At 43.0% G+C, this 15,321-nt stretch overlaps 1 protein-coding gene and 1 non-coding gene across 5 annotated transcripts in view; both read left to right on the top strand.

The window, feature by feature from the left end:
- LOC100651955 overlaps positions 1-15,321 on the top strand; it is a 303,182-nt gene that overhangs the window by 71,529 nt on the left and 216,332 nt on the right. The window lies entirely within an intron of this gene.
- Positions 8,187-8,327, top strand: LOC125385518. The gene has a single exon (XR_007224906.1). It is a non-coding gene; the product is annotated as a U4 spliceosomal RNA (small nuclear RNA).

The raw sequence follows: 15,321 nt of genomic DNA, 5'->3' as shown, positions 1-15,321 counted from the left end.
CCACGCCACGCGATCGCTTGGTTTCTCTCGATCGTCTCGTTCCAACAACCGCCCAATGCGCTCCTATTATTCCCGTTCGATTAAATTAAGGCTATTTCCACGATCTTCTGTCATCGATATCCCCCATATTGGATACGGCGGTGGAAAGCTCGGCTTCGTTAAGACAGAGAGAGGTGCTATACAATGTGTGTAAAATTCGTCATAGTCTATGATCCTTTCGTTTAAGACAGAGTTAGCCCAGTTAGAATTGACTTATGTGTATCTTATCTACGGTTTTCCAAAAATCGAAATATCCTACTCCTTCGAGATTCTCATCGTTATCGTTCGAAATCATTAAACGATACATTTCACAAATACTCGTCAAATGTTCGTTCCCTTTCCTAACTCTGACCTCGTTCAATACGGTTTCGTTATCGAATATGAACTCGTCATGAAAGACCTACTAAAATGCTACCGTGCAGAAATCTTTTCATCATGAACCATTTGTCACCGGCGAACGCACGGGCATCAGGCCATGAGGAATTTTAAGGTTTCGTTGAACAGGGCTAACGCGTACGTGGTTCACGCGCAGCTTATTGGTATGCGAGTTTTCGCCTGCACAGGTAAAGCGAGACTCGTGCTCGCGGGATCGACGACACGCTCGAGGCTCGACCGCCTCGCACCGCGTGATATATCGATACCGCGGAGACAGTATCCGCGTGCTGCTACCAGCTACTTAACCCGCAACCAATCGGTTACGTATGCGACTGGTTACATTACCTACCTACCTACTTGCTGGCTACCAAACGAGGACCGACCTCCATGCGAGAGACAATGAGCCTTCCTCGCTTTCCAGCTACCGTTCGTTGTTCGCCGATGCTTCTTCGACGGGAACTTGGAAAATCTGTCGAACAGCAGAAGCTTGGATATTCATTTCTTCGAAACTTACAGAATTTTGAGACAATGTGTGTATCAAAACATCCTACCGCTCAATCTTTAAACCGATTTTCGAATAAGAATGACAAGTACTCCAATGACTATCAGGCCCGTTTGTTATCCTTTGGATAACCGCTTGAGCCACGAACCTAATCTAGCTAGAATCACCTGCGAGTGTCGAGCTGCGAAGAAATCGAAGAAAAGTTGATAGCTTCGCGTTTCCTTTTGCCTCTTCTTTCGCTGCGAGAAACGGGCGGTATCTGCGTTGGCATCGCTTACGCGTATCACAGCGGCTCATTGTTCGTGGAAGATTCAATCTCTCGGGTCCGAGAGAGCCTTTCTCCTCTTCCTGCATCCGCGCGAGCAACGCCGCGCCGGGAAGCGAGGGGAGCAGCGGGAATAGAAGATAAATGAAGCAAGTGTTATTTTCCAAACGGGCCGCTTTTACATAATGAATAGGAAAGCGAGGAAACGCGGCGGGGAATTTTTGTTTTATTTACGTAAGCGCGATCGAGCGGACAACGAGGCGGGTCGCGTTGAATCCGCGCGCGTAAAAACTGCGACCAATTTCTAATAGCTAGTTAGAAACGTGGCGGGGGGAGGGAGTAACTGGTAACGCGCGTGGACAGTCTCGCCAACGTAAAACGCTTAACTACGCATGGACCCCCCTCCCTCCTATCGTATCGATTCGATGGGAGATCGCGATAAGATACGCCGCGAGGCTTGTCATCCTATCACGGGGCCTGGCCTACGTCCATGGCTATACCAAGGATGCGCTTGTTTCCGTCTGCTTGCCTTCGTACTTCCTCGATCTTGCAATTCAGTTTGTCAACGAGGTACTTATCTCAACGCGGCAACTAATAACTTATTGAGAAATCGCGTCTTTGCCTGTGGCAAGGACCGAGGAAAGTTAGGCGAAAGCTTGTAGCAGTAAGATTGCTGGGATAGGAAGTGTTTTTGACGTTTCTTTGATCTTCTACGTTTTACTGAATTTCGAAGATTTTTGTACACAACAGCTAAAAAGAAAACAATTTGCGTTATACCAAAATCGAGATACGACAAGTTTCGTTAATAATACGAGATATTTCAATTTCTGATGTCGAATAACATTTTTGTATCACTTTGACACGGGAAAGTTTGACACCCCGCGGCGTATCAGAGATATCGCGAAGAGATAAAACGTTATTCTTGATTCGCTCTATTTACATTCAGCTATAATATCAAAAATGTTACAATTTTTTTCGCGAAACTTAGCCTAAACGGAATCAATTGCTCTAATCAACATTGTCATTCGATACCCTCCTCGAAGTAAAGGAAACGTCTCGCTGTAACAAACGTATCAAGACCACCTAGATCATCAAAAACAAAATTAGAAGACTTTCTCAAGATTCCAAAGCAATGATGCATGAAGTCCAATATGTAACACTCACCATCCGCTTCCAAAAGCGTAGCGTCCAATCGATTAAGATCCCCTTGAAATTACCGTGAAATCAGTCTTGAAACCCTTGAGACGATGGTTCTAGGCTGGGCAAGAAAGTGGCGTGATGAAACGTTGGCGAATCAAACGGCTTGCGTTTCACGAAGATTGGAAGGAAGATTACGCGAGTTTCTTGCGAGTGGCTTAGCCTGTACGCGTACGAAGGCCGAAGGCAGCCGATGGTGGAACGGTTCCGTGATGCTCGATCGGGTAGTTAATAAATTAGTCCCATAACGTTGCGGACGGGGCAAAAACTGGCGCTGCTTCATAAGCTTGTTCTCCTCCGGTTGCGGTAGCCGGTGTGTTCGTTCGTGTGCTCGCTCTCTTACACGCGGGGGAGAGCTGTACCCGCGAGCTCTCGCTCGCGTTCTGCCTTAAACAAGCGGCACGCGGGCTATCTGTAACGGCAGCGGCCCTCTTAAAGGAGATACAATTTAATTGGAGCTCAACTTCCTCAGCCTTTCACCTTGAACACCATCCTTCTGTCTCTGGCCTGCAGTCCAGGTTTCTCGTCGCGTTTTGATATCTAAAAACTGGTAAATTGCGATGTACACCCCTGCTCAGAAATATTAGGCTATTTATCGAAGAACGAGATACTGAGAAATTATTAGAAGATTATTGACGTGTTAGGAATTATTGGAATCAACGAAGAATTGTTTCGTTCGGTTCTATTTAATTGTAAGTATTCTAACGAAAATCTTCAATTACGTATAGTAAAATTCAATTTCTTCAATTCAATATCCATTTGAATTACGTATACCTTTCAACGTTCTCTCACGTCTCTTTAAAGGATTATGTCCTCTAGATTACAATGATGAACGAACAAACTACTAGAAACTTTCCGTTCTTTGAGTTCAACCGGTTCAATTTGCGAATAGCGAGTGACATAACGCGTAGTAGGTTGTTCGGATCGATCAGAGTTGGATGTTTAGCTTTGACGCCAGGTTACGTTGGATAACGTCGTTGGAACGGAGAAAGTGGAGTTCGTAAATCGTCGAGTCAAACGGTAGCCAGCGGTGACCGGCATGAGAAAGCAATCATACGCCGGACGAGATTCGTTGGTCGCTAACGAGTCCGTTTCCCGTGGTTCGATCTATTTCTCCCGATGGAATGCCATCGCTTTCACGCCGGGATACATCCTCTTTGCGATGCCCTGCGGCCCGCTTTTTCTTGTCACCGTTGACGCGCGCGAGCCTTCACGCTCGTGTGACGTTTCTAGTTTCGAATTTGTGAAATTTTACGCGTGAAACGCGTTCTTCCCTCGAGGATACGCCGGGTGATTAACCGTACAGGAAACGGGAAACACAATGATGAGAAAAATCGATTCTTAAACGGAGAAACGTTATATTGGTGATTGTTTTTAAAAGCTTAAATATCGAATATTATTCCAGATAAATATTACAGAGGCATCCAATTAGAGAACGCTCCGATTTATGTAAAGAGGGAACTTATTAATTTTCATATTTAACCGCCGAGATAATCTAAATTAACGTTATATCTAGATTATCATCTTATATTTTATTCGATGTTTTATATCTTAAGTCAATTAGGTATAGCTTTGTCTTTAATTTGAGATATTCCTCGTGAACAATACGTAGAAGAAAGATATAAAATTCGAAAGTCCGAGGAATACTCGAATACACGTGAGATAGACCACGTGTTAAATGTTCGAAACAGCACATTCTTCCTTTTCCAGCTGGCGCATCGTTTTATTAAGCGCGCCGGAGGAGCTCGCGAACACTTCGTCTATGCGCTCGTGTTACACGCGTTGCCTGGAATTTACGGTATTGCCATTAAACCTCGTGGAATCTCTCATCGTTAGCAGCTAGAACGTCCAATGTCCATTATAATTACTGTTATGATTCAAGTACTATGAATCGCCGCATCTCACCGACCACTTTACCCGTGTGCTAATGAAACAATATTCTGATAAAAAGTTGGACAAATGAGTTATACACAGTGATTTGTATAACACGGATATCTTCTTTGTCGTTGATATATGCAAGACTGAAAACTTCGCGAAAAAGCAAAATAAAAAAGTTTGCACGATCTTACGCAAGAACAAAGAAGTACGTAATCGAAAAGTTTCAAGTAATCCTAAGAACTCGAACGTTTGTCATCAGCTATATGTCTTTTACGATCTGGTCACCCAGTACGTAGAAAGAGCAATTAGAAGCAAGTAGTATAGAGCTGGCGCGAGTTTCTTATCAGGCGTGAACGTGACGGTTTACGTAGGTGCGATATTTAAAAGAAAAGGCGCGATACGAAGAAGTTTTCACGGAGCTGCATCGCCAGCTATTAATTGAATGATCGCACTCTCGGCGATTTATTATGCGCGGTTTAATCGGATCGGGTCTCGACAGTCGGTACTGTTAATCTGCTCGCGGTCCTTTTCTCGTCGCTCGTTATCTCAAGTCAGGGAAGCCTCGAGTCGCGCGCGGAAGCCCATTACACGCCTTGTAATAAGCGGTGAGCCGCGACGTCCAGGAAGAACTGTTCATGTCGGCATCGCGAATTAGAATCTCTTTGGCTGCCTTTAGCATGTACCTTCAGTTCGATGGAAACCGAGCTTTTTGGTTACAAAATAGATGGAACTTCGGTTGGTGCCTGAAACGAACAGTTTCTGAGAATTGTAAGTGTCGTATTGAGCAAGGTAATAATTCATGATTTGTGTAATACTGGATTAACGAGTTTCCAATTATGGGGTTGAATGTCGATAAGCATAGAATCGTAGAATGTGATGCGGTTGATCATAGGTTCCTAGAATTCGATATGGTTAATGTTAAGATCATGGTCTGTTATAGGTACTTGGGAATTCGTAGAAGTCGTTGCAACTGATTCTGAGCACGTAGAGTGTAGGTGAAATGTCATACTTAGAACGCTGTGTATACTGTCCAGAAATTGCAGGAGCTTGCACAAATGGCTCATTGAACCTGATAGAGACATTGGATCCATTACGTTCTATGTAAATGACGTTATCGAAATCAATATACGCGGTACGGTGATCTGTAAATCTAGGGTGTTGCATACCTCGATACCTCTGGTACCTTATGACCGTTTACGAAACTTTCATCTCATGACGTTGTCTGAAATTTCTGGCAACTGCGAATTTGAGTCCCTACGTGCCTCCGGTCGTCGAGCAAGGTCCTATATTCCAGGATGTTGAATTCCAGATAACATAGTCGTATCTATCGTTAGTAGTGGTTTCTACGAATCTGTCGTTACTTATCTAAATATACATACATTTGAAAGCCTATACGTATCTTTTTCTCGAAATTTTAATAATTCACGAAACGATTAGTCAGGCGTCGAAGAGAGTCTTCTCTCGGAGGAAATAAGAAATCAAACTATGTATCTGTAAACCTCGATAAATCGAGCAACGTTACACACACGAGGTCTAATTATGCCAGAACGTTCCTTTTCGGTCCAAATTAGATCAACAGATAGATTACCATAAGCTAGGCGAACTGGGATATTTATGAGAGAGAATGTTTCTTACCGACGCGCTTCCTCGTTCGTTACCTCGCTGGTATATACGCAACTAAATTCGAGAACCAGTCGAAGACCATTATCATTACGCTACCATGCGGATAACGTAATTGAATCTCTAAAAGCAGTTTCTTCCCCCCCTCGCCACTTATTACCGCGTGGCTCGTTAATCCATGCGGGGGGAGGGGGGAGCCGATAGAGTCGAGCGGAGCAGGTGCTAGAGAATAATGCCCTGATGATAATGGATCGGCAGCCGTGGATGTGGGCCGCGCGAGATCGCGCGGGAAATTAAATAATTACCGTCAGTAATCGATCTGGCGGAGTTGGTTCGCGTGATATTGATGACAGAGGCGTACGAAAACAGCGGCGCTGCGTTCGCAGTGAAAGCGCGCGGTACTTTTCAACGTGATTGATCGCCGAGGAGATTGAGTATCGGAGATGTATCTCGCACATGTGCGGACGTCGCCTTCTAATGACCGTTCGGTTTATTCGTGCCGCGATTACGCCGCGTCGCGTGAGAATGCGTTCTAAATTCGTTTTTCTATTGTGCTATTCTTCGATTCGTGCGAGGCACGAGTAGCATCGATGCGTTGTTTCATGAAGTCTTCGACCGCTCGAAAGGTATGCGACAACGTGAAGTTTTTGCTACTAGAGGAGGATACACGCGAAGGGTATAGTGTTGTTGCGATTTTAGATCCGTTGCAGACGAGCGACTTTTTGACGCTGTGTTCTCGCTGCTTCGTACGTCTTTTTTTGTTTCCCCAATGAAAAACAGGGAGAATGCAACGTCAAAAGATCGCTCGTTTATATCAGACCTTACAGCAACAATCTTGTGTAATTTTGCACGTCTATATTTCCAATAACAGGCTCGTACGCCTGTGTGAATTGCATTATTCATAATATAATCTCGTCGACTCGCGTAGCTTTACTACCAGATAATTGTAATGACACTGCATTGGGTTTAGGGTACAGTGTTTTGACCAATACGTGCGTCAGGATAACTATGAATGTATGCAGTTCTGATGTTTTATTATATATATAAATATTATATTAAAACGACAGTCTGTCAGAAAATGCATCCAGGGTAATCAGAACCTTATTCGGACGATTTGTCGTTTTGGGTTGGTTTTAGGCGAATTCGACTAAGGCGGATTGCGTTAAAGGCGCGGGAAAACTCGCCGTCTCGTTGCGAGCTTTTCACGATAACATCGGAAACCGGTAATAATCTAGTCGTGGGCGTATGAAAACGTAAAGTCCTCGGAGAAAGTGTATATCGCTGGTGTTTGCGTTCGGCGCGTGCGTGCACGCGGAATGATTTTCACGGTAGAAATTTTGCACGTGGTGAGATACGATCATGATTGGAGCAATCATGTTTTCCCGCGTTTCGCGAGAAAATACGACAATTGTGAAAAAACTTGATAATTATTATCATTACGTCGTGCTGGTATTTCTGATGCCAGTACTTACGTACGTTAGGATTATGTTCTTAATAATCGTGGGAGGAGTTCGTTAGACTGTGACCTATTTTGCAATTGTCTTTTTGAATAGATCCACGTTAACATGCGTATGGAATCGTATAAAATCGAAAGGAATCGTTGTTTCAGCGCTTCCTTTCTATGAATTCGAGAGAAACTTGCGACGTGATTGAATACGTGTACCATTTGTGTTTACAGGCTCGTTTCAGCATAACTTCTTGATGAAAGGGTAATGCGTGCGCTATTACACTTAGAAAAACCCACAATAAATCTCACTACCATGCGTGGTAGAATAATTACAGGAGGGCTGCGGGAAGCACTCATTTACTTTCCACTTCGCTCGTGTTACGAATGTCTATAAATTAATTTTTTACTCGAGCTGTGACGATTAAATACAGCCGCTCAGCGTATAATTTAAACTCGTACAACTTTTTGAATTAATATCTTTCGGCTTCTTCTGCGAAATGCAACGGTTATCAAGCATGGTCGTTTAAAGCATTTACATTTCTATCTTTGGTCAATGAGATATACATATAATAATCGTAGGTATGATTTATCGCCAACAAAAAGTATGTAACGTCATCGAGAAATTTCTCGTTCATTCAGATATATTAATAAATTTTCAAAAGTATTTTTAGAATCGATTGTTCACTTCCTCAACAGGGGTAAAGTAACTTTGAACAGGGGTGAAAACACGGTTATGTACAGCGTGTAGAGAAGAACGTTAGTTCTATCCTCGAGAACTAGATGGCGACTCGATTCGCGTTGTTTCTCGCATGTAAAACTGTTCGCGGAATGTTATATCTGGAATCAAGATAGGTTGAATCTTCAGCTTTGCGCAGTGGCGATATCGTAACCAATGAGGTTCTACCGAGGTGCGATTATTGCTAGTTGAAAACTTTTACCAATACCCCGCCAAGACGATGTGAAAAACCATCGGCTACGGCAATTTTTGGTAACCCCTACGGGGGTTTTGATTGATTTCCAAAGAAAAGTATTTTAATATTTCAGCTGTTCAGAATTGAATGTTCAAAATTGAAAGGTCTATAGAAATAGTCTGATCATGTTTTTTCTCGTGGAGGATTCATTTGAATGTTTTTAACCAAGTCAGTTTTTACTGCTTCTCAGTGCGCTTACCTCGTGCTTTCTCTCGTGGAGTAAATTCATTTGAGTGTTTTTAACGAAGTGAGTTTTTACTGCTTCCCAGTGCTTACGGAATTTACGTGTTTTGTGCTAGTCGGCGGTACTCTCGATGTAATTCTTAATACGAGAAAACAATCTTGACATTATAAACATCACATTTTCGCCACCCTCTCGATGATCATTCTTCGACTCCTGCGTTCGCTGTAACTCAATCTCGGTGTGACGTTCAATTCCGGCTCATCGAGTGGCAATTTCTCTGCATGTTTACCGCGCGGTAAATTTCTTATCGATTTCACTCCATTCAGGGGCCGATTCTCGCATTGTGCGCGAGGCCATTAAGACGCGATTGCACGAATGGAACGTCGGATCCATCGACTGTTCGGCCGCATGTTGGTATGCGTGCACGTGTTATTGCGTGCAGCCAGGTCGAGGTCGACGTTTTGGGGTCTATCGAGCGTGTGATTTCCGGCGAATCGATAAAACGTGGAATAGTTGGCTCGCTTAGAGCCGCTCGCGCCACTCGAAACTCCATTCAGGACGAACGAAACGGCGATTAGCCTATTTACCTATTGATCGATCGCCACTTCCGGCAACCTTGTTTCGTGGATCAGCGTGTATCCGCTGGTTGTTACGCGCAATTACCGTCGAGGATGTTACCCAGGTCTTGGTGCGGAGTCACGGCCCAAGAAGTATCCTTGTGCTTACGTAATCGCGAATCGAATCGATGGAACTTAATGATCGTCGAAGACGCGCTTCGTGTTACAAGATTGATCAATGTCGGTGAATGTTTGAACGGTAGTTGAAGTATGTTGTGCGTAATATGATATTATTTGGAGTTTATGAGGGGCATTTATCTCGCGTGAAATACGACGTGCCGTAAAGTTTGTAGATATTTCTTTATTTTCGAAAGAATCCAATTTAACGTTAATTGTACTTTATGTGATTGGTTCAGTGATGAAAATTATGAAAGTCGATTTGCCAATAATATTAACGTCCATAATTATTAGAATAATAGAAGCTAGGAAAGTCTTTTATCTTCGCGTTGAATAATTTGTAAATCATAAGTTAAATCAAGAAAATTAGTTTCATTAATTCAACCACTGATATTCAAATCAATGGCTACATCCACGAATCACGTATTTAGTCCTAATTGAGTGGTGGTAAACTTTTTATCAGATAATTTACAGCTAGATGTCATAAGAAGTTAACTGCTACTTTTACTCGCTAATTCGCCATTAATTTATATAATTTGCGCACTATTACTAGAAATTGCTATCTCTACGTTGCTTCCCGAGTTTCTACATATTTTCAGAGCTGAAAGGTGTAATAATGGATTCTAGATATATCCATCGGTTTGTTGCTTTTCCTTAAGTCACTTCAATGTTTTTCACTTTTTCCATCGATCATTTGAACTTAACTAGAGAGTTCAATGCTCAACGTGACATGGATATTGATGAAAGCAATTGCTCTAGCGAATCGAGCGATTTCTGGCAGGGAATGTTTGGAAACGGGATTCCGTGTATCGAACGGCGTATTTCCATAATGATGTATATATTCCGTTAAACGTGCCGCGAACCAATTCGATGCGTACAGACAATACGGATCCTCGTTACTCTCACGCAATAGCCGGGCATGCGAGGAATAATTGCGCGTTGCTCGGGCCTTCCACCGAAGATCTGTCGGAAGTTGGCGAGGCGTGCGTGATTCGCCAACTTTGGCGTCCGTGGGAAGAACCATCGAATCCCGGTCTTTCGTTGCCAACGATTAATTCCCGCCTCGATGTAACGAGTATCGTGTTCGAAGTGAGAATTTTAATATACCGTTTCAATTTACCTTCCTTCATCCTCTCTAATATTACGAGACTTGAAGATTATACATATCCATATGCTTGTATTCTCCAAGTTTGTTTTACTCGATTATTGCTGTACTGTTTCGTCCGTACATTATGGCACCGTTACCGATCAGCTTTACGATTTGAGCTACTCGGAGGGCAGATTGGTCGACCACGTAGCCTTAAAAGTGGAGAAAAACAACGATATCGCAAATACTATTTCTTAAAATTAATCATAAAATTCACGATTCTTCGTGCTTTTATCCTTTTGATTAAAAAATCGACTGCTATATACTTCCTCTTTTTTTTTCTTAATTCACGTCCACACATGAACGCGCAAGAGAAACAAAGATAAAAATAGCATTTGTAATCGCAACAGCGGCATCGAGAGCGCGAAACGCGGCTCAGGGTCGGAAATGGAAAAGGGAAGGCGCGAGTTCACGGTCGGTTCCGGTGGTAACAGGCTGGTGCTGTGCAAGGCGCGGAAAGTTGGAAAGTTGGAACTTTCGTGGCGCCTTCCCGGGCTTCTCTGCGACACGAGGAGCTCGCGGGGGTGGCTGGGGGTTTGATCGACGACGGCAGACTTTTAATTACGCCGAGAACGGAGCGCAAGCTTCGCCACGTGGAAGCCAGAGATAAGCCTCCTCGGGAATGGAACCGAGTCCGGCGCGAAGTTACGCCTCAAATTATGCAGTTAAAAGTACGAACGGATACGGGTATTGGAGGGCGTCTTGCAGTCTACCAATTTCTCCTGACATTCGATATCGACTCCCGGCTGTGATTGGCATATTCTCTTTCCCCTTTTTAACCTCGATTACCCTACAAATGATTTTCCTTCTTCGTGTTCTTCAGATTCGATGGCATGTTCAATTTGGAGCACGTTTTCAAGAATTTATTCACGAACTAGTCTTTAAATATTGTATTATACCTACCTGGTCTTCCAAGTTATTGTTTTTCTTCTATTATTAGAATACAGATTTGAGAGATTCATCGATCTTTCGTTGGTAGTTGTCGTCAGTAATAGGGGAAACGCAAGATTCTCATTTACCTAAACGATTTTGTTAAGAATTTCCAGGTCTGTACGAATATGTATTGTCGATATTTAGAAGCACATAGATCTTCTATATCAATGCATGACATCACACTTTCCTCAAATTAAAGATTTTATCATTCCTACCACTGTTCCTCTAACTGGAAATCAACTAATTCGAACAGATAAAACACGTTCGGTTATACAGATCGAAATTGAAAGGTAGACCAGGCTACATCGAACAAATTAAATCGATCGATATCGTTGAAGATTTATATATTCAAACAGAACCCATAAGACACGATAAAGTTAACTTTCCATCTCACTATCTCCATGTAATCAGACACAGTCACTGGTCAAAAACGTTTCTCCCACATAGTTTCATTAATTAAAAACCGTATCTCGGTTGGCGCGAAATTCACGCCGCTAATCGGAACTTGACCCAAAGGTGATTCAATTATCAGATACACGGTTTCCATACGTCGAGAAGGCGTCGGCTCTCCCTTCCAACTCTCTCTTTCTCACGCGACGCGTCATCGACGAAACACCTAATCGACGCGAACGGACCCGTACGTACGGAAAACAACATTTTCCTCCGACGAAAGACGAACGAACAAGCCACGAGAACGAGAAAGGTGGTGGCGTCGGAAGGCGCACCTTTCGGCGCGTACTCATTAATTGGATCGCCAGGAGGGACTGGCGACCAGGCACGGCCAGCCTGTGCTACGGGAACTCGATAATTTCGCGTCTGTTTACAGCTGTTTCCGATGGAACACCAGCAGATCCATGGTGAACGCGTTTAAAGAGGTCCGCACAGCTATTTGTCTTCGTTTTGCGCCGTTCACGCACTGATAGCAACGCCATTAATCATAATCCTCGGTCACGACGTGGCCACAACGCGCTCGCGGCCTCCGCGCGAGTCACACGCGCGAGATAATCGAACGACTACCTGACGGAGCGCGCGAGGACCCTCTCCCGATACGCGTCATTATTCCTGGCTGGCGCGAGACTCTGACGCGTCCGATGGATTAATTGCGTATCACGTCGTCACGCCGATTGGAATATCACGATTCTTCCCCCGAGCGATCCGGAACGCGAGCTACGTATCGTACACGCGCGACCGTTCCCCTCGATTATAAATTAAATCCGCCGCGATCCGTGGCGTGTTTCGCTGCCCCTTCGAGGGCTGTTCATGTCCCTTGGAACGAGTGGATGTTATGCTATGAGTGCTATGCAAGGATCCAAGGTTGGCTTTCGTTAAACGAATCTTCGGTATCGATTGTGTACCTAACTCATGGTCATAAGTTCGTAGGTATTTGGTATGTATGCAGTATGTACTTCTAAATGGGGGTGTAGGTAAACTTTCGAGCTGAAGAGCAGTTAGAAAACTGTCCTCATTGTTGCGTTACCGTTTCTCGCGAGAATGCATCGACTCGTAACGCTAACGTATGATGAGATTCTTCATGCATATGGAACAGCGTGTTCTCGGCGAAATGTCGAACGGGCGATGATAGGATAGCGTCTACGATATTTTCCCGATTGGCGGTTTCGCGATTGCGCAATGGGAAAGGGCACGATCGTTACGATATTGATGCGTTTCACGTGTTCTTTATCCGTGCATTATACCAAAGACACGGGTGGGCTAAGTTCCTCGAACAGACGTCATTACGACTGTTGTAGCATTTTGCCTGCACCCCAGTAATTCCACCTGAAAATAGCCGCAGGAGATTTAGACTACGTAACGAACAATATGCCAACGAAAAGTCGTATAAATTTACGATCGTCTCTGAATTTACTATGAGCTCAAACGAGTACCTTAACAAGAACGTTCGTGAGTGACATGCGAGAAAATGCAGATAATTTAGGAATTTGAAAATGTTGATAACTGGGTTACTATCATAATCTGCATTTTAAAGCAATATAGAGGAATTATAATTTGTTTGGGGATCAGTGAAAGTTCAGAACAGTAACAGAGGGATTAAGCTGATTATTATTTTCTAAATGGATTTAGGTATTATCAATCGTATTACCAAAGAGCGCAAGGCATTAGAGTTTTGCAACAAATCTTCCATTTCGTCTTAGTTATCCTAGATGGCATGTTATAGTGGCATACTACGAGCAAGCCAATTAATTCCAAAAATAAATTTTCATTTATATGTATACGAGAGAAGAAAGAGATGAAGTTGACGAAATTAAAAAAAATCACTGTTACACCTCAATCGATACGCGTTGCTAAAACAGCAAGGTAAGGGTCGTTGTACCCTCCCGTCTAGCAGTCACGTGCGCGAGCAAGCGGACCTCCCTTCTCTTTTACTCTCTCTTTCTCTCTCTCCCTCTTTCTCGTTCTTCTTCCGTTTCTCTCTCCGCGTTGGATAATGGATGAGTCCCGATATTTACATATTTTTCCATGTTCGTGCTGTGTGCCCGGCAACGGCTAGGTCAGGCAAGGTACAACCTAGCACAAAGTAGCACCGAGACCGCGGCTGCGGCAACTGTGCCTCGGCCCTGAAAATACGCGGTCTGCAGACTCCGAAGACCATCCTTCACGCGCGTTCATCCTGTTATTGGACTCACGTAATTTCCATCTACTCCGAAATTTTTCAATTATTATTATTTCGTTAGCATCATATCCTTTATAATTGTTTTGTAACACTAATTAAGCGATAACGTTGGAGAAGAAAAAGTTGTGTTTGACAGTGGAGATTATCATTGAACTATGTTATGATGCCATAAGTTTCTTGAAATTTCCAAAAAATCGTCAAATTTAGATGGAGGAATTAGCCTATTCGCATTCGTCATAATTAGATTAATCAAAGACCTCTATAGTTTACAAATTCGTAAACTCCAGATCTTCCATCATTTTGTTTACAACTATACGATTCAATTTCACCTGTACAAGCTTGCAACGTGTGTTGATGACAGCACGCTGACGGCATTGTTTCGCAGTATTCGCGAAGGGACGCAATCCGCCGAATAATGGCGATTCTTCCAGCCTTTGTTATTCTACCTATGGTGGTACGGCGAATTTCGAAAGCTTGTCGGCATTCGGTGCGTTGCGTAAGGGCGGGGTTATAGTCCTGGTCGAGTGGCTGAACTTCCGACTGCAGGGTGAACGGAGGTTACTACCCTTGGTCGTCGAGCAGACGGTAATTTTTCATTTCGACGCCTTCGTTTCTGGTTACGCGAAAATCCCGTTCCACCAATTTTATGAAAAATTCTTCGTCTTCTGGACTTTGATCGCGATGCCACCTCCTCGCTGCTAAAACAAAAGAATTTATCAAGGAAGTGCCGTGAAAGTGTCGGAAGCTCTGGAATGTGGAATTAATTAATCCTTGTTCGGGAGAGCAAGCGTAGTTCGTGAGTCAGGTTGGATTTATATAAATTGTGTATTTAACCCGATTCTTTATGTTTCGATATATTGGAATTTTTTTTTAATTTATTTAGTAGACTATTGTCTTTTATCAATGATCAATTTTAGAATTCTACACATACATTATTGATTAATCCTACAATAATTGGATTATGTACTTCATCTATCGAATAAAGTCCTTTTTATTCGATTATGATATTAGACACACAGTGTTCCGATTATCTTGAATGGTTCAAAAATATTGATCGTTGTTAACATCATTGTATTAAAATTAATTACACCGTTGGTTTCTTCTAAACTTTCACGGCTTTGACAGTTAGTTTTAGAAAACTCAGATATATGTTTGAGTCAATTATACTTCTCGTTAATTATACTTCTGGAATCTAGTAACAATTTCTAAACAAACGTATCCTCGAATCAAACAAGTCTACCCTATTAAAAACTCTCTCGTATCAATCAAATGACATCAGAATTATAAAACCGATCTCGTCACTTTACTTTCCGGAACAAAATTTCTTTCAACTGCTCTTTTTATCCGCGACTTCGTCATACCATCGGCACACCTGGAATGATCATCAACTCCCAACTTTG

Source organism: Bombus terrestris, chromosome 7 (genome assembly GCF_910591885.1).
Source record: "Bombus terrestris chromosome 7, iyBomTerr1.2, whole genome shotgun sequence".
Classification (NCBI taxonomy): domain Eukaryota; kingdom Metazoa; phylum Arthropoda; class Insecta; order Hymenoptera; family Apidae; genus Bombus; species Bombus terrestris.
The sequence above is the reverse complement of the archived record's forward strand: the minus strand, read 5'-3'. Positions and strand labels throughout refer to the sequence as shown.